Raw genomic sequence first — 25,140 nt, 5'->3', positions numbered from 1 at the left:
TGTGCCATTTATTCCCAATTTGTGCTATTGTCGCCGAGCAGTTGCGAGCTGAATCGGCTCTACGTGTGTGGAAAATAAAAACCGCGGGATAGGTTGGCAGCTTTCAACATCGGGCTGCTTTAGGTCAAAGAATAAAACGGCTGGCTAAATGTTGGATCCTTTCACGGCCGAGGAAAGAAAGGTGTGCAGTGCACGAAATGCTGCAACTGAAGAATGATTGCCAATGTTCCGCTCCACGCTTTTTCCTTTTGGTGCTGATCTTTCGCAGGAATTCTCCAAAGCATAAGCGCGATTTGCTTTGGAAATAAATGAAAGCAACAACTGCGGTTGGACCACACCGAATCTGAAATTTGCATTTGCTTTTTTATATATATTTTTTTGCACACAATTATGATTTTTGCAACTACTTTGCATCCACTGACGCCGGCCACCTTTCCTGCAGTTTGCACGCACCCCGCCTCCTCGGGATTGATTGACAGGGGGGGTGTAGCCCAGCCCCGAGAATGATTGATTGATGGGCCAAGGTCCAATCATTGCAGAGGGAGCCGCCCAGCTCAGGATGTTGATTGACAGGCGGTGGCTGGGCTGCAGGTCTTGCAGGTAGCGGGGCTGCTCCAGCGCTGGTTCCTGCTGCCAGGGTCCCTTCTGTCCCCATTGAGTGGAGACAGTCTCCGCCAGCAGTTTGTAGAGTGCCCGCCGGGGCGATGCACCGAGCAGCCCCTCTCTGAGCTCTTGGCCGGGCTCCCTCCTGCAACAGGTCGCTCGGCGGCGGCTGGTCGCTGAGAGGGTCGGACTGGGCAGTTGACCGGGAAAGAGCCCCTTCACACCCGGCGCAGGTCAGTCTCAGCAGAGGGAGCGGGGGCATCGGCTGCAAATGGACCCGGCTTCTCCCCTCACTGAAGTCATGTTGTAACCTGAGCTCCCTCTTACTTTGTATCCCTTTTTAAATTGTTTCCCTTTTTTAATTGTATCCGTTTTTTAAAGTGTCTTTAAAAAGTATATTTAAAAATATCTAAATATCTTCTTTAAAATTATCTTTAAAAATATCTTTAAATATATCTAAAAATAATATCTTTAAATATATCTAAAAATAATATCTTTATCGTTAAAAACATCTTTGAAAATATCTGAAAATAATACCTTTAAAATATCAATATCTAAATATCTTTTTGAAAATAATCTTTAAAAATATCTTTAAATATATCTTTAAAAACATTTTTGAAAATATTTTTTAAAATATATCAAAATAATACCTTTTAAAAATATTTTTTTTAAATAGTACCTTAAAATAGTATTTTAATGATCTCTTAATTGTATCTTTTTTAATTTCCTTTTTAAAATTGTATCCTTTTTAATCACACAAGAGTCGCACAAATTTAAATGGGACGTTTGTAAATATTACTGGTCCATCTGTAAATACTTTTGGGAAAAGTCCTAGTATTTATAGACCTCTCCAGCCTTGAACTACTTCAGAAACAAACCCCTTTCTTTCTCGGGCTTTGCTCTCTTCTCCCCCTGCGGGTGAATGATTGCCCAGCTGAAGTCACTTATCCTCCTGGCCGGAGCCTCTCCCGGGTGGGGATGGAGAGGGGGCTCGGAGTGGACCCGGAGCCTTGGTTACTCCAGCACAGCCCAGCACCCGGTGTAAGAGAGTCATTGCTTGGAGATGCAAACATGCTCTTCAACCACCCCCTTGCCTGTGCATATTGTCTTATTGTTTTATTAAAAGTAAGGGAGCAGTGGGTTGCATTCAGGAACTGTGCTGCTGCAGGCTAAGATTTTCCAGCAGGCTGTATTAAGGAAGCTGTTTATTGATCATAACGAGCAGAGATCTGTCTTGAAAGCCGCGTAGTTTGGCGCATGTTAAGGATTGTCAACGCTATTTCATTGCAAGCCGCTGTTTCGATATTTTAAAGCAAACACACGCCAGAACAACTTGCGGCTGTTTGCAAACCCTCCGGGTCAGCGAACCTGCCCAACTCCTCGATGCATTTGTCAGATTCGCAGTTTTATGTCTCCGAGAAGCAGTAATATTACATTTGCATAGATCGGTGTGCATTGCAAGGGGAAACTGCCGTGCGGAATGTATCTCTGCATGAATTATGGATCTCCGTGGTGCCGCTGACTTATGATGTGTTGGATTTGGAAGAATTGCAGTTATACTAGCGAGGAGAAGGTATTTGACTTGTTCCAAAGCCTCCAGATATTTCTCAACTTGTCAAACTAATGTGTCTACACGGGCTCCCTCGTTGTAGGAGTGTGTGGAGGTGTTCTGTGATTCTATTGTTGTGGTAATCGAGTTTAACAGCAATTCATAGCACTGGAAGCTCAAACATCAAATGCCTGCTTCAGCAGATGGTCTCAGCTGCTGGCTGGAGTTGTGAGGATTATGTGGGAAATGAGTCTTGTGGTTAATAATCGGGGTGGTGAGAAGGTCCCAAATAACTGCTGCCTATCGCCACTAATTGAGTTAATCATTGTTTCCGACATTATAAATGCAATGACACCACTTCAAAAAAAAAGGTACTTCATTGGCTGTACAGCGCATTGGGGCATCCAGTGGTCTTGAAAGGCGCTATATAAATGCAAGTCTTTCTTGTTTCTCTTAAGCATCTCCGGCTACTGCGGCTACCAGTGTTACAATATTAATTTGCACCTGGCAGGACCGTGTTTAGATTTTCATAGAATCATAGAAATTTATGGCACAGAAGGAGGCCATTCGGCCCATCGTGTCCGTGCCGGCCGAAAAAGAGCTCTCCAGCCTAATCCCACTTTCCAGCTCTTGGTCCGTAGCCCTGTAGGTTACGGCGCTTCAAGTGCATATCCAAGTACTTTTTAAATGCGATGAGGGTTTCTGCCTCTACCACCCTTTCAGGCAGTGAGTTCCAGACCCCCACCACCCTCTGGGTGAAAACATTTCTCCTCAACTTCCCTCTAATCCTTCTACCAATTACTTTAAATCTATGCCCCCTGGCTATTGACCTCGCTGCTAAGGGATATAGGTCCTTCCTATCCACTCTATCTAGGCCCCTCATAATTGTTTTTGTCTATGAATTGGATCTTCCTGGCCAGGACTACTAATAGATGCTTGTACACGTTGGTGCCAGCTGTGGCTCAGTGGGCAGCTCTCTCGCCTGCTGAATCAGAAGGTTGTGGGTTCAAGTCCCACTCCAGAGACTTGAGCACAATATCGAAGCTGACACTCCCAGTGCAGTTCTTACGGAGTTCTGCACTGTCGGAGGTGTCGTCTTTCGAATGAAACGTTAAACCGATCTGCTCTCTCAGGTGGACGTAAAAGATCCCATGGCTCTATTTTGAAGAAGAGCAGGGGAGTTCTCCCCGGTGTCCTGGCCAATATTTATCCCTCAAATCAACATCACAAAAACAGATTATCTGGTCATTATCTCATTGCTGTTTGTGGGAGCTTGCTGTGCGCAAATTGGCTGCTGCGTTTCCTACATTACAACAGTGACTACACTTCAAAAAGTACTTCATTGGCTGTTAAGCACTTTGGGATGTCCTGAGATTGTGAAAGTTGCTGTATAAACGCAAGTAATTTCTTTCTTCATAGAATCGGTGTCCATTTGAAAGCGTTAGTTCATTTTATTCCACTAATTACAGGGTTCCAATCCCAACCAGGAATGTTTTTTTAATGTATTGAGAGCTTGGGTGGGACTGACCATACATTAAAAACGTTTAACTCAGATCGACTTTGCTTTATAAAAGCAGGGACAGGGTACTGAATTTGGATGATCAGCCATGATCTCATTAAATGGCGGAACAGGCTCGAGGGGCCGAATGGCCGACTCCTGCTCCTATCGTCTATGTTTCTATAAAGTGCTTACAAGGTCCAACAGGCCCTCCTAGCTCTTCTAGAGCAAGGCTGGATACCACATTTAGAGTTGTACTCTGTGCAGTGGCAAGGCAAAGTGGTGTGTGACGTGAGTTTGTAGGTATCTCGCCACCCTCCTCCAGAGTCCCGTCAACACCAACCTACAATTATTTCATAACTTTTGCGATGCTGCCGAGTGGGAAATGCTTTGAAGTTCTGCTGTCATTGCTACAAAGGAGTTTCTCCTTCACCGCAGCATATTATAATTGCCCCCGTAGTTTTAAATAGGCTTTTGAAGATAGCCCAAGTGAGGCTAGCTTGCAGTGAAGAGAGATATTGGCATATGTTTTATACATTTATATATAAGAATTTGTAATGATCTCTTTATTTCAGAGTAAAAATGAAATGTTACACGTAACTTTAGGCTTCTGGTCTGACTTTTAGAACTGCATTTATTTGACATTTGCTCACTTTACATTTAACTCTTCTCCAGCACAACCCAAGTTTAGGTTTGTAAACGCCTCGATTTCAAAATTCTCATCCTTGTTTTCAGATCCCTCCGTGGCCTCGCTCTTTCCTATCTCTGTAATCTCCTCCAGCCCCACAACCCCCACCGAGATATCTGCGCTCCTCTAATTCTGCCCTCTTGAGCATCCCTGATTATAATCGCTCCACCATTGGTGGCCGTGCCTTCTGTTGCCTGGGCCCTAAGCTCTGGAATTCCCTGCCTAAACCTCTCCGCCTCGCTACCTCTCTCTCCTCCTTTCAGATACTCCTTAAAACCTCCCTCTTTGACCAAGCTTTTGTTCACCTGCCCTAATTTCTCCTTATGTGGCTCGGTGTCGAATTTTTGTCTTCTATTCCTATGCAGCACCTTGGGACGTTTTACTACGTTAAAGGCGCTATATAAATACAAGTTGTTGTTGTAGCAAACTATATTCCCGCTCGCATTCATGAGATTTCCCTTGGCAAGTATACTTATTGCTGACACGCTGGCATTCATAGAATGATACCGCACAGAAACGAGGCCATTCGACCCATCGTGCCCGTGCCGGCTCTCCCCATCCGTTTAATCACAGGAGCAGATAAAAGTGATTAGCAGGCCAAAATGATATCCAGACATCTTCAAAACACTGTGCGCCTCATCCTATTCTGAACATAATTGACTGACCGGGGCTGGCTGGCAAAAGGCACGTGGCATCGCCCGCCCCCTGACTGGAGAACTTTCAGGCAAGTTCATTTCCTGCAACAGTCTGTACTTACAGCAGGGCGGAGCTCGCCTTCAGTTTTAAGGCTCGCGCTTAAATTAAAAACTGCAGTTGCTGCACAATTAACTTCTCCGATCAAATTTGCTAATTGATTGAAATAAAATGACTTGACAGCAATATAACATTATCCCATGCTCTGATCAGATGCAGTAATGTGTCCAGTAAATCACTTGAGATGTTAAACTGAGGCCCCGTCTGCCCTCTCGGGTGGATGTGAAAGATCGCACTGCCAGTGAGCTCTCCTGCTGTTCTGGGCAATGTGTATCCATCAACCAGCGTCACTGAAGCAGTTTATCCGCTCATTCATTGCATTGCTGTTTGTGGGAGCTTGCTGCGTGCAAATTGGCTGCTGTATTTGCCAACATTTCAACAGTGGCCACACTTCCACGGAAGCTCAATGTAAACTCGAGGAACAGCACCTCATCTTCCGATTAGGCACTTTGCAGCCTTCCGGACTCAATATTGAGTTCAACAATTTCAGATCATAACCTCGGCCCCTATTACATTTAACTTTTTTTTCCCCACCCCTTTGTTTTGGGTTTTCCCTTTCCCCGCCCCCCCCCCCCTTTCCTTTTTTGTTCTCTCTCTCACATGGCAGCTGTCTCTCATTCTGCCAGTACACGTCACACCTAATCTCAGCCGTCTTTTGTCTCCACTAGTCCTATTACCACCTCGTCTGGTTTTGAATACCTCTTAATGTCTCTTTTACTTCTTTTGTTCTATCGCAGCCCTGCCTTCGATCTATTTCATTTCCTTTCCAGTTTTGAAAAAGGGTTTCGACCCGAAACGTCGACTCTAATTTCTCTCCACGGATGATGCCTGGCCTGCTGAGTTTTTCCAGCATTTTCTGTTGTTGCTTCAAAAGCTGTATTGGCTGTGAAGTGCTTTTGGACGTTCTGTAGTCTTGAAAGGTGCTTGTATAAAGGCAAGTTATTTCTTTCTAAAATCGGTGTGTATTTCAAAGCATTGTTTCATTTTTTGTCCGTCCCGCCCCGGTTGTTTCAGTTAGCTGTGACTGTCGTTATTTTTATAAGCAGCGGTCCCTGTCGCTTATCCAGTGAGGTTTAAATGATGGGTGAGGTATTCCTGTCTGGTAAAGGCAGTGATATTACAGTACTTACTGTCTGTTTTGGGCTGTTTGTGCTGAGTGGGAAGTGTTTTCAGAAGAAATGTGACAAAACCTTGGAGTAACATAATGACTGGTTCAGAAATTCAGATTGAATATTTTTCCTTCCGCCGTTCAATTGATGTGAGGCATTCCAGCCGTGGCTGATTGATCATTGATCATTGTACAGACTCCGCAATACACAGGGGAAAGCTTATTATTGAGCCCTACTCAGCCTTGCTTAAAAGAGGAGAAAAATCCCATGAATGATCAGGTTAAATCACTTAAAATGCTTAAACAAGCAATGAAATGACTTTTCAAGCCACTCTGACGGAAAGATTAAACTCCCTGATAGTCATTGTAAATCTCAAGCTTGTCTGTACTCTCTCTTGCGTGGTTTTTTTTAAGTTGCCTGAGTACAACGTGTAGTCCGCAGTATAGATGATAAACTGAGCCAGTGGATGAGGGTTACTGAGTAGCCTGGGTTGCCGATCACTCTGGGAATCAGTCCCATGGTGTTATCTTCTTCTTAGGCAGTCCCTCGGAACCGAGGATGACTTGCTTCCACACTAAAAATGAGTTCTCAGGTGACCGATGAGTCCAATGCGGGACCTACAGTCTCTGTCACAGGTGGGGCAGACGGTGGTTGAAAGGCGGTGGGTGGGTGGGGTGCTTGGGTTGACGTGCGCTCCTTGCGCTTGGCTTCCGCTTGCTCACGGCGAAGAAACTCGGTGTTCGGCGCCTCCTTGGATGCTTCTCCACTTTGTGCGGTCTTGGGCCAGGGATTCCCAGGTGTTGGTGGGGATGTTACACTTTTTCAAGGAGGCTTTGAGGGTGTCCTTGAAGCGTTTCCTCTGCCCACCTGGGGCTCTCTTGCCGTGTCAGAGCTCTGAGTAGAGCGTTTGTTTGGGGAGTCTCGTATCGGGCATGCGGACGATGTGACCCGTCCATCGGAGCTGATCGAGCGTGGTCAGAGCTTCGATGCTGGGGATGTTGGCCTGAGCGAGAACACCGACGTTGGTGCGCCTCTCCTGCCAATGGATTTGCAGGATCTTGCGGAGGCAGCGTTGGTGGTACCTCTCCAGTGCTTTGAGGTGCCTGCTGTACATGGTCCGTGTCTCTGAGGCATACAGGAGGGCAGGTATCACTGCTGCTCTGTAGACCATGGAGTGATGGTGTTGTCAGTGTCTGGTTTGCTGTCATGGTTTTGGCCTGTTTGGATGGAGAGAGAAACCCCCTCCTAGCCCCTGCTTTTCGGGCATTTTACAAACCATTATTTTCTCTTCTGCCCCCAGTGCAGCATTCTCAGATAAGGATAGTGGAATACCCAGCTGTTTGCATGCATTGCCACTCTTGAAGTGGCTGCTCAGAGACAGATGTGGACAATTTAGGTTGACCCGGTACTCCTGATTTCAGTCTAGTTTGGCTCTCCATTCCCTGGCCTCCTGAGAAACCGAGTGGAGAAATGAGTTGCCTCTCGCGACAGATCTCGGTTGGCAGGTCGATCCAAGGTCTGGGACTCGGGGCCACAGTCACACTTCAGCTTGTCCCTCCGTCAGCTACCTGTCCCCATTGGACTGGGTGGAAACTGGGCACTTTGTGTTTGGAGAACTCGCGTTTAACCCATGCCCAATACATGACCTCTGTGCGTGAAATGAGCGGCAGGGTTCAGCGTTAGTTACATTTTGATGGGAGTGTAGTCTTTGGAACTTGTTCAGATATCACCAAGCCACCCCTCGCCTGAGTCAGGCTAACTAAATTAATTGGAGGACATTTTAGGAGAAACTCAGGTTTGAAAACCTTTGCTCACATCATCAGACTTGACTTAAAATACTTTATTAATGAGGACATAGATGCTGGAAACACACAGCTGGTCAGACAGCATCGGAACAAGAAAGACAGCAAAGCATTTTGATTCTGAATCGGCCTCCGTTCACAGTGAACCTGACTCTGTGTCTCTGTCTGTGTCTCTACTCGCTACCTGTTCAAGTGGTCCAGCTGCGATTTAAGAACGTGCGGGGCGAGAAGTCCTGTCCAAGTACCGGATGTCTTGGCGTGTTGGTGCTTTGCTGCATTGTATTACTCGGCCACCCGGCTTCATGCACTTTGTGTCGAATGCAGATCTTCAGTGAGCTCATGGGTGGGATTGGATGTCAGTGTGAATGTAACTTAAGTTGCACTCGTCGTGCAGGTATTTTCCGTAAATAAGCTGCAGCCTAATGCACTCTGAAATGCCTCTTTTTGCTTCCTCCAGGAGAGGGGTGTCTGTGCTGAAGGATTGAACAGCGCACACTTTTGTCAACCTGGCCTCTGGATCAGTTGTTCTCCGATCAGTTATAATTAATGTGACTTGAGGTGCTTGGAATGCAATTGCAGGATGACATCCAATTCTCTGACATCAGGAGCTGAGGTTCTGGGAGCTGACGAGATATGAATGTCCAATTCGATAAAGGGAACCTGTTTCCCTGATGTAAGGATGGGAGTGTGTCAGTATTTACAGGGGGTCCCCGGGAGTGTGTCAGTATTTACAGGGAGTCTCTGGGAGTGTGTCAGTATTTACAGGGAGTCTCTGGGAGTGTGTCACTTATTCAGTGAGGTTTAAATGATAGAGGGGACCCACACAAAGAACTGACCTGGACTATTCTGATGGGTTAACTTCCATTGCAGAAAGTCACACGCTGAATTGTAAATTGCTAGGAAGCTGCTAGCTGAGAGAAATAGTAAAAAAGGCTCAACGACAATTGAGAATCCGATAGATGTCCCAAGCGATCGGGACGGTAGAGTCCCAGCGACACTAAATTCTAAGCCTCTGTTGTTGCTATTGAGTTATTTCACTTGGGTGGTATTTAGCTGTATCGTGTAAATGCAGAATTAAATGGGTGGAAAAATAAAAATAAAACTCGTTAAAAAGACAAGCTAATGTTGTGGAGTATTTTAAACCAACACTCGACACAAGGTTTTAGATCGATAGTCAAGTTGTCTTTATTGCACCGGTGGGGAAACGGTCTGCTCTGTCTTAGCCAGACTTCTCCAAATTGTTACAGCAAACGCTACATTTTTATACATTACAATACACGTCAGAATTCATTCCTGCCACCTGATTGGACCTTGGCCCGCATGCATCTTCACTGATTGGTTGCCTATGCCACGTTACATTAAAGTACTGCCTTTATTACCGGAAAAGTATATGTCCGTTATCCCACAAGCTGTTGTTGCACCTCTGACCTTTGTTTATGCCAGATGGGGTCTCATCAACATTGTACTTCTGACTCATTGTCCTGCTTTCCTGCCTCTTTACTTCCCACTCATTGTTTTACTTTCCTGTCAGAACAGAACTTACATCCTCTAGGCCTCTTATGGTTCCACGTTATACAGTTTGCAGTCATCAGTCATTCAAAATCGACATGTCATTCTTAGGTTATCTCAACTGCCAGTTCAGCAACTTAGAAAAAGCTTACTACTGCAAAGGCCTATTAGATTATTGTCTTTATTACACCATTCAGTGAAACTGCCAGCAATGTCAGTTTAACTCTTTTCCCCACTGCACTAAGGATACCAGGGGAGTTTTTGTCTTTCTCTTCTCAGAATGCTTGTTTCACACTCCGAGTCATGTTCCGGACATCACAAGTGGCGCTGTACCAGACTGCTGCTTCTGTAAGAAATTACGACTCACTTAAGTGTTCAAAAGAAGATCGGACAGAATTGTGATTCAACAGGGGATGACTAGAAAGAGGTTTGAAGTAGGACAAAGGAAGAAATTTTTTTTTTTTTTCCTGTTTTTCTTCCCTTTCCCATTTCTCCATGTGCCTTGCACCAGTTGAAGGGGGTGAGCAGATGCTTTGGCACAGGAGAGACTTCTTTACCCAGAGAGTGGAGAGAATGTGGAACTGGCTGCTCTAGAGAGTGGTCATAGAATCATAGAAATCTACAGCAAAGAAGGAGGCCATTCGGCCGATTGTGTCCCTGCCGGCCATAAAAGAGCTCTCCAGCCTAATCCCACTTTCCCGCTCTTGGCCCGTAGCCCTGTAGGTTACAGCACTTCAAGTGCATATCCAAGTACTTTTTAAATCCTTCCTATCCACTCTATCTAGGCCCCTCATAATTTTACACACCTCAATGAAGTTTCCCCTCAGCCTCCTCTGTTCCAAAGAAAACAACCCCAGCCTCTCCAATCTTTCCTCATAGCTAAAATTCTCCAGTCCTGGCAACACGCTCGTAAATCTTCTCTGCACCCGCTCTAGTGCAATCACACCGAGGCGACTAGACTAGATGCATTTAAGGGGAAGCTAGATAAACACATGAGGGAGAAAAGAATAGAAGGATATGTTGATGGTGTGAGATGAAGAGGGTGGGAGGAGGCGCGTGTGGAGCATAAACACCGGCACGGACCAGTTGGGCCGAATGGCCTCTTGTGCTGTAAATACTTTGGAATCTCCCTGGACCTCCCCATGATGGTCTGTGCTAGCAGTTAGCAGCTTTGCCAAGAACAGCCAAAGATTGACTCCATTCAATGTTCTTGACCTCCTTGTCTGTGGGCAGGTCCCTGTCCTATGGCTGACGCCTCCATATGAATGAACAAACTTGCATTTATCCAGTGCCTCGTCGCGCCTTTCAAATGCCCTAAACTGATTCACGTTGTGTAGTTACTGGTATGCAGGCAAGTGTAGCAGCCATATTGTGTATTCGTGGTGTAGCTCAGCGTGTGGATCACCAGCGTGAACCCAAATCAAAGCACTTAATATTCTTAAATATTCAGCAATATTGGGTCTAAGCTTCTATTTATCTGATTCATGCACCAACCGTTTGGACAGGGAATGATCTTTCCGTGTAACTTGTGCGTCGGAGGGTGATTGCTTGGGTATGATGTACTGAAGAGGAAAGATGCACATTTTATATATCGCCTTATCGCACCACTTGGAAACATCTGATGGTTCTTTACACACAATGGATTACTTTGAAATGCTGTTTGCTTTGTGGTGTAGACATATATGGGAAACAGCAGTGCTAGCGATGCCCCGTTCTGTTCGATGGTGGTTGAGGGAGGAACGTTGACCAAGGGAATGCTTTGTTCTTTGCATTCAGAGAAGGTTCACGAGGTTGATTCCTGAGGTGAAGGGGTTGGCTTATGAAGAAAGGCTGAGCAGGTTGGGCCTATACTCATTGGAGTTTAGAAGAATGAGAGGGGATCTTATTGAAACATATAAGATTCTGAAGGGGCTTGTCAGGGTAGATGTCGGTGAATCTAGAACTAAAGGGCACAATTTCAGAAAAAGGGGGCACCCTTTTAAAATGGAGATGAGGAATTTCTTCTCTCTGAGGGTCGTGAATCTTTGGAATTCTCTTCCCCAGAGAGCTGCGGAGGTTGGGGTCATTGAATATATTTGAGGTGGAGATAGACAGATTTTTGAATAAGGGAGTCGAGGTTATGGGGAGCGGGCAGGGAAGTGGAGTTGAGGCCAAGATCAGATCAGCCATGATCTTATTGAATGGTGGAGCAGGCTCGAGGGGCCGAATGGCCGACTCCTGCTCCTACGTCTTATGTTCTTGAATAATACAATGGGATCTTTAATAGGAGCAGAGGAATTGCTAGCCGTAAGAAGACCGAGGCCCATCTAGTTCACCCTCTGCAATCCTGGTCGTCGCATGAGACAACGATAATGGAGTTGTTGACGAATCACAAGCAATCAATCTCTATCAATTAACCTCAATTTAACGTCTCATCCAAAGGACAACGTCTTATCCAAAGGACAACACCTCCGACAATGCAGGGCACCCTCTGTATTCATGCATCACTTGTTTGAGATGAAATAATTTCCTTTCACTTTAATGTTCTGGTTACCTCATCGCAAGCTTGTCAATACCAGAAAGCACCTGCTGCTTGACTGGCTTCTGCGGCAAACCGTCTCAACTTTTCGATCTGTTCTCCGCATTCTGTAGCTGAGCTTTGTCTTCAGCGATAGTTTGGTCAACAGCGCAGCTGGTGTTCTGATCACGGTAACTTGGCTGCACCCATTACACAGTCCAGGCAACCCCAGACTGCACTTCGATCACTGACCGGTGCCAGTGTCAGACAGAGCACGCACTGAGCAGCTTCTCCCTGTTTAGAAAGAGAAAAACTTGCATTTATACAGCACTGTCTACAACCTCAGGACGTCCCAAAGCGCTTTATACCCAATGACGTACTTTCTGTAGTCACTGTTGTAATGTTGGAAACGGGACAGCCCATTTGCGCAAGATCCCACAAACCGCAATGTGATAACGACCAGATTAGTGTTGATTGAGGGATAAATATTGGCCAGCGCACCGAGGAGAATTCCCCTGCCATGTAGTTGCTCCTTGCACTGTTGATTTTTTGTTGGCTGGTAAGTGGTCGGAGATTAAGCTGGGTTTGATCTACGCTGTAAACGGCTGGTCTATATTTTCTGTTGGTCCGAATTTAGCATTGTGAATAACGGTGAGGCGAGCAGCGTTCACCATTTATTATGGTGTAAATAGGACAGCAACTTCTGGCGCATGCGCAGTTAAACGCGGATATTGCAGTCCGATTTGCCCTGCTTCTCCGCAGGCTGTGCTATAACAGTACCTTGCCGATAGACTCGGCATTGAAATCCATGCAAGGGTGTGAAGTTGCGGCACTTGCCCACGAGTTACCGACTAAACACAGCAAAACAAATTAGGGCTGTGAATTCAGGCGTAAGCGAATTTTTAACTGTGTGATAAGCCTTAATTAATTACTGCCAAACAACCTCTGGCACTGAGAATTTAATTTTACAAGTGTGGAGTCTCATTCCTTTAGAATTTAATTATTGTCGGAGATTTAAAAATTTTTTTTTTTACTTTTTCTGTCTGTCTCTTGTCTCTCTCAATCCCATTTCCCCTCTTTTATTTTGCTTTCTGTACATGATTTAAATCTAATTTGTACTTCCTGGTTTAGACTCTGCAGGCTAAAAATTGAGTAGTGCCCCAATTGAGGCGCCCCGGAAAAATTAGCGCCCCCGCGCCAGAATTTGAGTGGTTGCGCCCCAAGAGGGAAGCGGGGCGCTACTGGAAGCCCCGCCTTCCTCTTTGGGTGCTGCGAGTGAATATCGTGGCGCTACGTGCACTGCGGCATTGCAGGCCTTCCTCCCCTTCTTAAAGGGGAGGGGCCTTGTGCAGCGCGTCCTGGGGCCCAGCTGGGCCCCCGGGGATCAGGAGTGCAGGCAAAAGAGCCCGGCACCCAAGAGGGTGCCGGGCTCTTGGAGCGCAGCTGGCACTCCGCGGGGGGGGTTCAGGAGGCCGGGGACGGGAGCACAGGCAAGTGCTGGCAGGCAGCCAGCAACAAAAATGGCCGCCCCGCACCTCGCCTTTAAATTGCGCCTCCCCGGCCGCAGGTACACCCCCTGACCCCGTCGGACATAGCGTCCGGCGGTAAATCAGGGGGCGCTTCCGAAGATCGTGGCCAGGGCATGAGCGGGGCGCTGCGCACACCAATGACGTCATCGCCAGCAGCACAGCACCGCAGGGCGCCACCGGTTAGTGCCACCACTAACCTCCCGCTGAATTTTGTGGGAGGCGTGGGCAGTGCCGCGCCCGGGCGCTAGTTGGTTTGCGCCCTGTTAAGGCGCTAACGGGTGGCGCTACCAACTGAATTTTTCCCCCTGCGTGTCTCAGTAAGGATTCTTCAATCTGCTTGGTTGAAGAGCCATGCTGTTGCTTTTCCTGCTCACACATGCTACAGATCCCCCGTAGAGGGTGCCGCGCTGGATCAGACAGCCGATGACAGCGAGTTGCCGCTGAAAAGCCCGTGGAAAATTTTGTGGGCAGTTGTCAACATAGTGAACGGCAATCGCTGTCACTTCGCCGTTGACTGCAAAATCCAGGCCATAGAATTCAGCAAAAGTGACATTTCTAGTTCACATTTTAATGGTGAAACAAATTAAAGTAATTTTTAAAAAACATTTGATTTAGTTAAATGCACATAGTTCACTGAGCAGTGATGGCAAGCTGTTAAATGCAGATTAAAATAAATAATAAGCAGTCGCTTCCGACAAATGAGCCTTCTGTTTAGATTGTGGTTTATATTTTGTTGCAAAATATTTATATTGCTCCCCACGTGCATGAGATGGTTCCACCTGAACGACATCGTGCGTTGAAGAGAAAATGCGCGAAAGCAAGGGAGATTCATTCTGTTGAGAATAAAGGGAGCAGCATGCATGTGATAGTAGTGAGTTCCGGATAATTGGATCCATTCCGCATTTGGAATACATTTTCTTTAGGTTGGGTACAGGAAACTTTTGATTAACCGGCACCTAAATAACCGGAAATCTCAGTTAACCGGCAAAATTCAGGAGTAGGTTCAGGTAAGTTTTACTTCATATTACTTGCCTTCCTCGATCTGTTGCTGTGCAATTGGGTGTGGCTGCAGCTGTTGCTAAGCTACAGAGACGCTTGGAACTTGTGGCCATTGTTCTGCACCTGTTGCTAAGCAACAGGGTTTGTTGCTTTATACAGAGCTCTGAGCTCGCCGTATCTTTTACTATAGCTCTCGGTTATCCGGAATTTTTGATGAACCGGCACCACGTCGGTGCCGGATAAAAAAAAAAAAAAGTTTCCTGTATTTATATTTGAGGCACGCAATCTTTGAATGTTAGCTGTGGGCTCACTGGGTAGCACTCTCGCCTCTGAGTCAGAAGGTTGTGGGTTGAGGAGAGGTTGGGTCGACTAGGCCTGTATTCACTAGAGTTTAGAAGAATGAGAAGGGAGCTCATTGAAATGTATAAAATTCTGACAGGGCTAGACAGACTGGATGGCAGGGAGGATGTTTCCCCTGGCTGGGGGGGTCTAGAACGAGGGGCCACAGTCTCAGGATATGGGGTAGGACATTTAGGACTGAGATGAGGAGAAATTTCTTCACTCAGAGGGCGGTGAACCTGTGGAATTCTCTACCACAGAAGGTTGTGGAGGCCAAGTCACTGAATATATTTAAGAAGGAGATGGATAGATATTCTAGACACAAAAGGCGTCAAGGGGTATGGGGAGAGAGCGGGAATATGGTATTGAGATAGAGGATCAGCTATGACCATATTGAATGGCTGAGCAGGCTCGAATGGGCGACTCCTGCTCCCATGTTTCAAGTCTCACTCCAAGGTTTGGGCACCTAATCTAGGCTGATACCTCATTGTAGTACTGAGGGAGGGGCTGAGTTGTTGGAGGATGAGACGTTAAACTGAGGTGCCCTGACTGCATGTTCAGGTAGCTGTAAGACACCCCATGGCGCTATTGGAGGAACAGGAACATCTATCCCTCAGCTAACACCAGCAAAACAGATTTGCTGATCTTCATCTGATTGGGACTTTGCTGTGCACACATTGGTTGCTGCATTTGCCTACAAAACAGCGACTACAAGTCAAAACCATCAGCTGTGAGATGTTCAAGGGCACCTTAAGGCAATGAAAAGTGCGATATAAACACAGCGTTGTTCCTGCTATTTGCAGAAGTCTAATTTCAGTGTAAACTAATGTATATAACTTGTTTCCATTAAATCTTTATAGTGAAATAAAAGTCCAAAAATTAGAGTGTGCGGTATTGGCCTGAGGATTTGACGGTTGTATGACCTTATTTTGTTATTCTAACGGAGTCACCAATGTGTGTGTTTTAACACTTCTACTAAAATAGTGAAGTAATGCCTTGACGCACATGTTGTATGTTTGAGTGCCAGCATTGCAGTTGGTGATTTTTAGACTAATGTGTTTAGTATTTTGCTTGGCAATCACTTTATAATTTGAAGACCAAGTATTAATTGTTTGCTTTTTCTCTTCTCCACTCCCCAACAGGAAGTGGGCGCTTTCAGTCTGACATGAAGGCCAAACCGTGTACTCGTGTGTTTGAGCTGTTACTTTTTCTGCAGTCCCTATCGCTGGGTAAGTACTGTCAGAAAGCATGATGGCATTTTAAAAAATCTTAAAGAAGGATGTGGCTGAACCAATAATCGCAAGCCAATCCTTCTGAAACCCTTTCAAAATGTATTTTTCTGTCCGATTATTACGCAAGAGTTTTAGTGTTCCAGAAACGTCAGCCAGCGGTAACTGGTAAACGGGCATGTGTGGTGTCAGCCGTGGCTCAGTGGGTAGCACCCTCACCTCCGAGTCGGAAGGTTGTGGGTTCAAGTCCCACTCCAGATACTCGAGCACAAAATCCAGGCTGACACTCCAGTGCAGTACTGAGGGAGTGCTGCACTGTCAGAGGTGCCGTCTCTCGGATGAGACGTTAAACCGAGGCCCCGTCTGTGGATGTAAAAGGATCCCTTGGCACTATTTTGAAGAGGAGCAAGGGGAGTTGGCCTTGCTGTCCCGGCCAATATTTATCACTCAACGAACATCACTAAAAACTGATTATCTGGTCATTTATCACATTGCTGTTTGTGGGAGCTTGCTGTGTGCAAATTGGCTGCCGCGTTTCCTACATTACAGCAGTGACCACACTTCAAAAACATACTTCGTTGACGTCCATTTTGGGATGTTGTGAAAGACACTAGATAAATGCCAGCACAAACTCGATGGGCCGAATGGCTGGCTCCTGTGCTATGATTCAAAGTATTTTTTCATTGTGCGTAATGTTACCTCTTGGTCTCTGAAGCCACGTAGCGGACAATCTACTAAGGTGCTTGTATGGTTTGGCCATCTTCGGTTTCTATATATATATATTTTTAGAAGTGTTATGAGGAAGTTTTCCTTCAACAGGATTGTGCAGCACGCCATATAGTCGCACTGTGGAACAGCACAGATTTGAGATACGAATTAAGTGTTCCCTTGAGTTTTAATTAGCTGTTCATCATTCCAAAATTCCAGCTTAGAATTCCATGTTGTAGTTGAATTGACTAAAAAAAAAATCAATTCCTGTTTAACCTTTTTTTTGTTCGATTTCAAAATTGCTCATTAAGATTTGGCTTCGAGGCTCGAGACCATTTCCTGAAGTGAGGAGTTTGGTTTGAAGGCTGGCGACTGTCCAGTTCTTAATATAGACTCATCGCTGGTACAGTACTTGGCTTCATCAACAAAGCCAACAATTCAGTTTTTGTCTTAGCCAATTTGTTCACGGAATTGCTTTATTTCCCCAAAACTATTCATCGGAACTGATGCGGCGGAGCTGGTTCTGGGATCTGACTGGCCTCTAACTGCATGGTTCTCGGATGCGATTGATTTGAGTTTTGGGATGATTTCTTCAAGGACCAGTAATATCTGCGATCTGATTGATCAAAGTTCTAGCATGTGGTTAGTTGATCTCTGGTCCTACAGTCTAGTTGAAAGGACTCTACGTTACACAATATAGAATGACACAGCACTGAAGGAGGCACATTCGGCCCATCATGCCTGTGCTGGCTCTTTGGTAGAGCTATCCAATTACAGGAAACTCTTTTTTATCCGGGACCGGCGTGGTGCCGGTTGATCAAAAATTCCGGATTACAGAGAGGTATACTTACTAAGGTACGAGAGCCCCATACACGGCCACAGATCCAGGCGTCCCTGTTGCATAGCAACAGGTGCAGGAACCCCGGTTACACGGCCACAGATCCAGGAATGGCCACTAATATGAAGTAAAACTTACCTGAACCTACTCCTGAATTTTGCCGGTTAAGAGATTTCCGGTTATTTAGGTGCCGGTAAATCGAGACTCCACAAATAAACTCTAAAGCCTGCACATCTGCCAATGCACTTTATTATGGTTATGTTTATGTTAATGTATTACAAGCCAAATGTATGTTGAATGTTTAAATGTCTTAATCTAAATGTACACACGCGGGAGCCGCAAGCCTACATTTCGTTGTACTGCACTTGTGCACTAACAATGACAATAAAAGTTGATTTGATTTGATTTTGATTTGATTAATCCCACTCCCCAGTTCTTTCCCCATAGCCCTGTATCCAATTCTCTTTTGAATGTTACTATTGAATCTGTTTCCACTGCCCTTTCAGTGCATTTCAGATCACAACAACTCGCTGTGTTTTAAAAAAAAAAGTTTCCTCCTGTCGCCTCTGGTTCTTATGCCAATCACCTTAAATCTGTGTCCTCTGGTTACCGACCCTTCTGCCAGTGGAAACAATTTCTTCTTATTTACTCTATCAAAACCCTTCATGATTTTGAACACCTCTATCAAATCTCCTCTTAACCTTCACTGCTCTAATATATATTTAATTAAAAAAAAAAAGAAAATAAGTGCTGGAGAGTTGATAATTGATATTTGAATAAGTTAATAGAATGATCCTGTTTGACAGGAAAATGCTACTTAAGACCAACCTCCGAGGGTGAAGTTTGCAAGGTGCGTTTGCTGGGGCCAGTGCCTTTCTCGAGAGGGTATTCGAGCTTGGGAGATCCTGAATTTCCCCTGATTTAATCATGGGAAACATAGAAACATAGAAGATAGGAGCAGGAGTAGGCCATTCGGCCCCTCGAGCCTGCTCCGCCATTTAATGAGATCATGGCTGATCATCCAAATTCAGTACCCTGTCCCTGCCTTCTTCCCATATCCCTTGATCCCTTTAGCCTTAAGAAATATATCTAACTCCTTCTTGAATATATTTAATGAATTGGCCTCAACTGCCTTCTGTGGTAGAGAATTCCACAGGTTCACCACTCTCTGGGTGAAGAAATTCCTCCTCATCTCAGTCCTAAATGGCTTACCCCTTATCCTTAGACTGTGACCCCTGGTTCTGGACTTCCCTGCCATTGGGAACATCCTTCCTGCATCTAGTCTGTCTAGTCCTGTTAGAATTTTATAAGTTTCAATGAGATCCCCTCTCATTCTTCTAAACTCTAGCGAATATAAGCCTAATCGACCCAACCTCTCTTCATACGTCATTCCTGCCATCCCAGGTATCAGACTGGTGATCTTCGCTGAACTCCCTCCATGGCAAGAACATCCTTCCTCAGATTAAGGCGACCAAAACTGCACACAGTACTCAAGGTGTGGTCTCACCAAGGCCCTGTACAACTGCAGCAAGACATCCTTGCTCCTGTACTCTAATCCTCTCACTATGAAGGCCAACATACCATTTGCCTTCTTAACCGCCTGCTGCACCTGGGAAGAACACGAGCAACCTGAAATCAGAATCACTGGCCCACGTTGAGTGGATCTTCAATCTAGGAGCCTCACCATGGAAAATTCACACTGTTTTTACAAAAGGCCATCATAACGTGTTTTTTCAGCAGTTAATTTTGGTTGCTGGTCCACTTGTTTTCCCCCCTGCAGCTTTAATGCACGTGCGGCTTAACACACTCATGTCGACCCTTCCCATCTTATTTACGGTTGAATGCTTTAAGGGCTGATGTACGATCGCTTGTAGTATCATTAGTATTCAATCAAGTGAAAAGAAGTGTAATTATAGAGTGTGGTAGTTCAGTGAACTGAAGTTGTGTTGAGTGACAGGGGTCAAAAGTTATTTTCGAGGTTACTGACCCAGAAGTAGTTTGCCAGGAAAACTGCAGGCTGCAAATTGTGATATCCGAATATAAGCAATAAATTTTTCAGTGACTGTCCAATTGTGGCATTAACTTATTTCTATTACCCTCCGGTATCACTTATTTTGCTTCAAGTGTTAACCGGGAAAAGGTGTTTCTTCACCCCCCCATGTTTTCTTAGATTGATTTTGGTTCCTTTGGACCACAAATTATTCCCTTTTTTTAAAAAAAAACGATTCCATCAGATTTTAGAAATGCTTTCTGCTGATCTGGGCTCAAAGATTTCAGGTTACTCAGACCAGTGGGGCTGTGCTTGAAGGTGTGGTTTACTCTAATACTTCTTGTTGTGTCCGGGTATTATAAGATACAGACTGCAGGAGAACGGTACAAGTGTTTACTCAACGTGGCTCACAATGGAACTGATCTGTACAGATCACTACTCAGTGCTATATACAGGTGTGGTCACTGCCGGTACTGCAGTATACATGAGCTGTAAAAGATAGTTCCCCTTAAAGGTATATACATTACAATTCTGATACCTGCCTTTGTCCCAGTTAGTAAAAGAAGAAAGACTTGCATTTCTATAGCGCTTTTCACGACCACCAGACATCCCAAAGCGCTTTACAGCCAGTGGACTGTGTGCATTTCTGGTCGCTACACTATAGGAGGGATGTGATTGCATTGGAGAGGGTGCAGAGGAGATTCACCAGGATGTTACCTGGGCTGGAGTGCTTCAGCTATGAAGAGAGACTGGACAGGCTGGGGTTGTTTTCCTTAGAGCAGAGAAGGCTGAGAGGGGACCTGATTGAGGTGTACAAAATTGAGGGGCATAGATAGGGTAGATAGAAGGGAACTTTTCCCCTTCGTAGAGGGGTCAATAACCAGGGGGTATAATTTCAAGGTAAGGGACAGGAGGTTTAGAAGGGATTTGAGGAAAAACTTTTTCACCCAGAGGGTGATTGGAATCTGGAACTCACTGCCTGAAAGGGTGGTAGAGGCAGGAACCCTCAACATTCAAGAAGCATTTAGATGAGCACTTGAAATGCCATAGCATACAAGGCTGCGGACCAAGTGCTGGAAATGGGATTAAAATAGACGGGGCTTGATGGCCGGTGCGGATGTGATGGGCCGAAGGGCCTCTTTCTGTGCTGTATAACTCTATGACTAAGTACTTTTTTGAAGTGTAGTCACTGTTGTAATGTAGGCAACTAGGCAGCCAATTTGTGCACAGCAAGCTCCCACAAACAGCAATGTGATAACAAAAGCAGATTATCTGGTCGTTATGATTAAGGGATAAATATTAGCCCCAGGACACCGGGGAGAACTCTTCTACTCTTAGTGCTGAGAGGGCAGACGGGGCCTCAATCTAACTGAGGGAGTGCTGCACTGTCAGAGATGCCGTTTTTCGGATGAGACGTTGCACTGAGGCCCCGTCTTCCCCCCTGGGTGCATGTAAAAGATGCCACGGCACTATTTCAAAGAAGAGCAGAGGAGTTATCCCCGGTGTCCTGGGGCCAATATTTATTCCTCAGCCAATATCACTAAAACAGATTATCTGGTCATTATTACATTGCCGTTTGTGGGAGCTTGCTGTGCGCAAATTGGCTGCCACGTTTCCCACATTACAACAGTGACTACACTTCAAAAAGTACTACATTGGCTGTAAAGCAGTTTGGGACGTCCTGGTGTAGTGAAAGGTGCTATAGAAATGCAAGACTGCCTTTCTTTGAACAGATATTTTTGTTTGTCTTGGCCAGTTAAGCTTTCCTTTTGAAAGTGCAGGTTGACGTGTCATAAATGGTAAGCTTGAAAGAAGAGTTACTTCCTGAAGGATTGTCTAACCCGGTTGATTCAAAGTATGCAAGAAACAAAACTGTGGTGTATTATAATTGATTGGCTGTATATTAAGAGCTGTTGCGAACTATGGCTGTACTTGCAAAGCTATACTGCGTGCAGTTTTGGTCTCCTTACCTAAGAAAGGATATACTTGCCATAGAGGGAGTGCAGCGAAGGTTCACCAGACTGATTCCTGGGATGGCGGCACTGTCGTAGGAGGAGAGATTGGGTCGACTAGGCCTGTATTCACTAGAGTTTAGAAGAATGAGGGGGGGGATCTTGTGGAAACGTATAAAATTCTGACAGGGCTAGACAGACTGGATGCAGGGAGGATGTTTCCCCTGGCTGGGGGGGGTCTAGAGCAAGGGGGTCACAGCCTCAGGATACGGGGTAGGACATTTAGGACTGAGATGAGGAGAAATTTCTTCACTCAGAGGGCGGTGAACCTGTGGAATTCTCTACCACAGAAGGCTGTGGAGGCCAAGTCACTGAATATATTTAAGAAGGAGATAGATAGATTCCTAGACACACAAGGCATCAAGGGGTATGGGGAGAGAGCAGGAATATGGTATTGAGATAGAGGATCAGCCATGATCATATTGAATGGCGGAGCAGGCTCGAATGGCCAACTCCTGCTACTATTTTTCTGTGTTTCTAAACCCTGCAGGAACATCACCTCTGCCGCTGTAATTCACATTTTTATGCTGAATTTTCTTTTCTTCTCTGCAGGTCTATCATATAATCGACTGCCTTATTTCTTGAATTACTACTTTGATCAATATATTTTAATATATGAAAATGCCTCTGTTGGTGAGTACGCTGGTGTTTACCTACTCTACTTTCACTGCCAATTGAAATGTGCTCTGTTGTGATATTGTCCTAATGTAATTGCTTGTAGAAATACTGCCGTGCCGAGCGAGAGAGAGAGAGTGCTGCCCTGTCGGAGGTGCGGACCTTCAGATCAGACTTTAAACCTGTCCCAGTGGTACGGGTGATTGTTTGAAGTTCCCGCGGCACTATTGCAAGCCAGAGCAGGGCATCCTACCCGTGTCCTGGCCAGCACTCCTCCCTCAACCCAACAGCACCAAAGATCGAGTTAACTGGCAACTCATCCCATTGCTGTATGTGGCTGCGCACACACACAGTGGCTGCTGCATTTGCCTATGTGACGACAGTTAACCCTTTCATGGGAATTCAGTGTTTTGGGATGTTTGAGAGCGATGATGTCGCCGTATAACAATACAAGTCTTCCTGAGGGTATCTCCTTTATTTAATATAGAGCTGTGGGGGGGAAATTCAGTTGTTTGCGCCTTAAGAGGGCGCTAATGGGGCACAAAGCAACTAGCGCCCGGGTGCGGCGATGTTTGCGCCGCTCGCAAAATTAACTAGACATTTTGCGGCGGCGCTAAACAGTACTGCCACGATCTCCTGCGCCGGCAGATCGTGACGTCAGTCGAGTGCGCAACGCCCCGGTAGTGCCCTAGACCGGATATTGAGTGGCGCCCCCTGCCTTACCGCCTGCCGCTAGCAATGACCGGTTGAGGGGAGCGTTTTGCAGTCAGAAAGGGACTATTTTGATTTGCCTTTCCTTGCTTCGCCTGCGCTCTGAGGTAGCGCCTCGCTCCTCGGCCTTTGTGCCTTAAGACAGGTGTGAAGCGCCTGATTTAGCGCTCCAATCATCTCCAGGGGCGATAAAAGCCAAGTTTGCCGTCGGAGGCGATAATTAGCGCCAGGCGCTAAACTTTGCGCACGGCCGATAATGGTGCCCCAAACGGGGCGATACCGAATTTTTCCCCCTTGATATCTAATACAGTAACGTGAATGTACACATTCTGTGCAAGTTGTTAGCATTTTATATGTTTGCCTGCGCTGTCGTAATTGCTTTGATGTTTGTGGACTCTGTGGGTGTTCTGGTTCCTCATCCCGAGATTCCATATACAGTGGATTCCCTATTTCTGCTTTGCCATCGGGAGGGAAGGTGCCCGTTGGAAGCTGGGCAAAGTACTGGAGGAAGGCAGTGACAATGGGTGCGCAAGTCACTCTGATTAGACCAGAATTGAGGCATGGGGACACATTGACCAGTGCATGATGCACGGAGACGTAAAGGAGAAGAAAATGTAAATTTGCCAAGTTTCCTGAACAAAAAGCAAATGGATGATTCTATCTCAACCCTTGGGAAACATGTACAGCGTAATATTTGTGTGGCTTGTTTCTGTAGTTTTTAAATATTGCATTTAAGGTGCTGTTCGTTTTTGCTTCTGACAAGCCACAGATCAATGCAAACAGAAAACACTTAAGGACTCTCCAAACCGTACTTGTTTTGAATTATCTGACAGTAGCTTGAAGTGACTGCTGAGTTTACATTGACATTGGAAACTCTGTTTTAGAAACAAACATAATTGAATGTCAACACCTTGAGGTAGAAACATGGACTTGGTGTCATAAAGGGCTGCGGCATATTTCCTGATGAGGTGCCTAGTTACAAGGGGTGATACGTTAGGAATTTCTGTGAGCTTGTGAACAGAGTCTCTGTGGGTGGCAATGCAATCCTGCACACTGTGGCCCTGAATAATTGTGGGTTTTAATTTTTGGTAAGTGACTTTTTAAAAATTGACCTGTTATTAAAAGCCCATTTTTCATGATTTAATGCAATACTTTATCTTTCCTGTGAATATGAGAACATAAGAAATAGGAGCAGCAGATGGCCCTTCGAGCCTGCTCCGCCATTCAATAAAATCATGGCTGATCTTCGACCTCAACTCTACTTTCCCGCCCAATCTCCATATCCCCTGATCCCTTTAGTATCCAAAAATCTATCGCTCTCAGTCTTAATGGCCCTGAAATTAGGATCGGGGGCTTGCCGCGTGTGCAAGCCCCCGATCTGCACTCACCCTGCACGCTGACATCTGAAGCCCGGGCCTGCTTGCATTTCCTGTCCCTGGCCCGGTTCAGATGTCAGCGCGCAGTGCTTACCTGATCCAGCGGTGTAGTTAGTGCGATGTGCCGGCTGGGATCTGGTTGTACCGTGCTCACCTATCAGGGGAGGGGAAGGTTCATTCATGAGTTTGAGAGTAATAGCTGTCAAACTCATTGAAAACTACGGGGGCCCAAAACGCTATTTAAACTTTAAATAAAATTTTTTTTTAAATCCCAATCATTAAATTAAGTATAAATAAGTTTAAAAAAAAATAATTTAAACAATTTTTTTTTTGAAAAAAATAAATTTTTAATAAAAAGGGTCTAAAACTAAACTTACCTTATTGTAGATTCTTTAAAATAATAAACCTGTGGGGGAAAAAAAATTCTAAATTGCACTAAAACACCACTTACCTGTAAAAATAAATACTTACATGTGCTTTTTACAAGCGTAAAGACCGGAGGCCTTTACACATGTGCAAATCCCCCAAAACAGAGGAAAAAATCCAAGACGCACGCGCTGCCCCCTACAGCGCACGCGCTAGCCTCTTCACCTCTTGGGTTAGAGGAGAGGAAATGCCGGTTTTCAGCGCATGCGCTGTGCATGCTGAAAACCGGCATTTCCTCCGGCCAGACGCGTGAGTACCCCTTCCGTACTCACGCGTTTGGGGAGGAGTTACTGCCCCAATATACTCAACGACTGAGCCTCCACAGCCCCCTGGGGTAGAGAATTCCAAAGATTCACAACC

The 25,140-nt window shown here is 45.6% G+C and overlaps 1 long non-coding RNA gene across 1 annotated transcript; it reads left to right on the top strand.

Moving 5' to 3' along the window:
- Nucleotides 1-22,287, top strand: LOC147098680 (uncharacterized). Its single transcript, XR_015074213.1, has 3 exons — nt 1-836; nt 16,018-16,104; nt 22,205-22,287. It is a non-coding gene; the product is annotated as an uncharacterized LOC147098680 (long non-coding RNA).
- The last annotated feature ends 2,853 nt before the right edge of the window (nt 22,288-25,140 follow it).

The sequence above is a fragment of the Somniosus microcephalus genome, chromosome 29 (assembly GCF_052327205.1).
Source record: "Somniosus microcephalus isolate GS21.2 chromosome 29, FLI_Smic_1.0, whole genome shotgun sequence".
NCBI lineage: Eukaryota > Metazoa > Chordata > Chondrichthyes > Squaliformes > Somniosidae > Somniosus > Somniosus microcephalus.
This window is presented reverse-complemented; position numbering and strand designations above follow the sequence as displayed.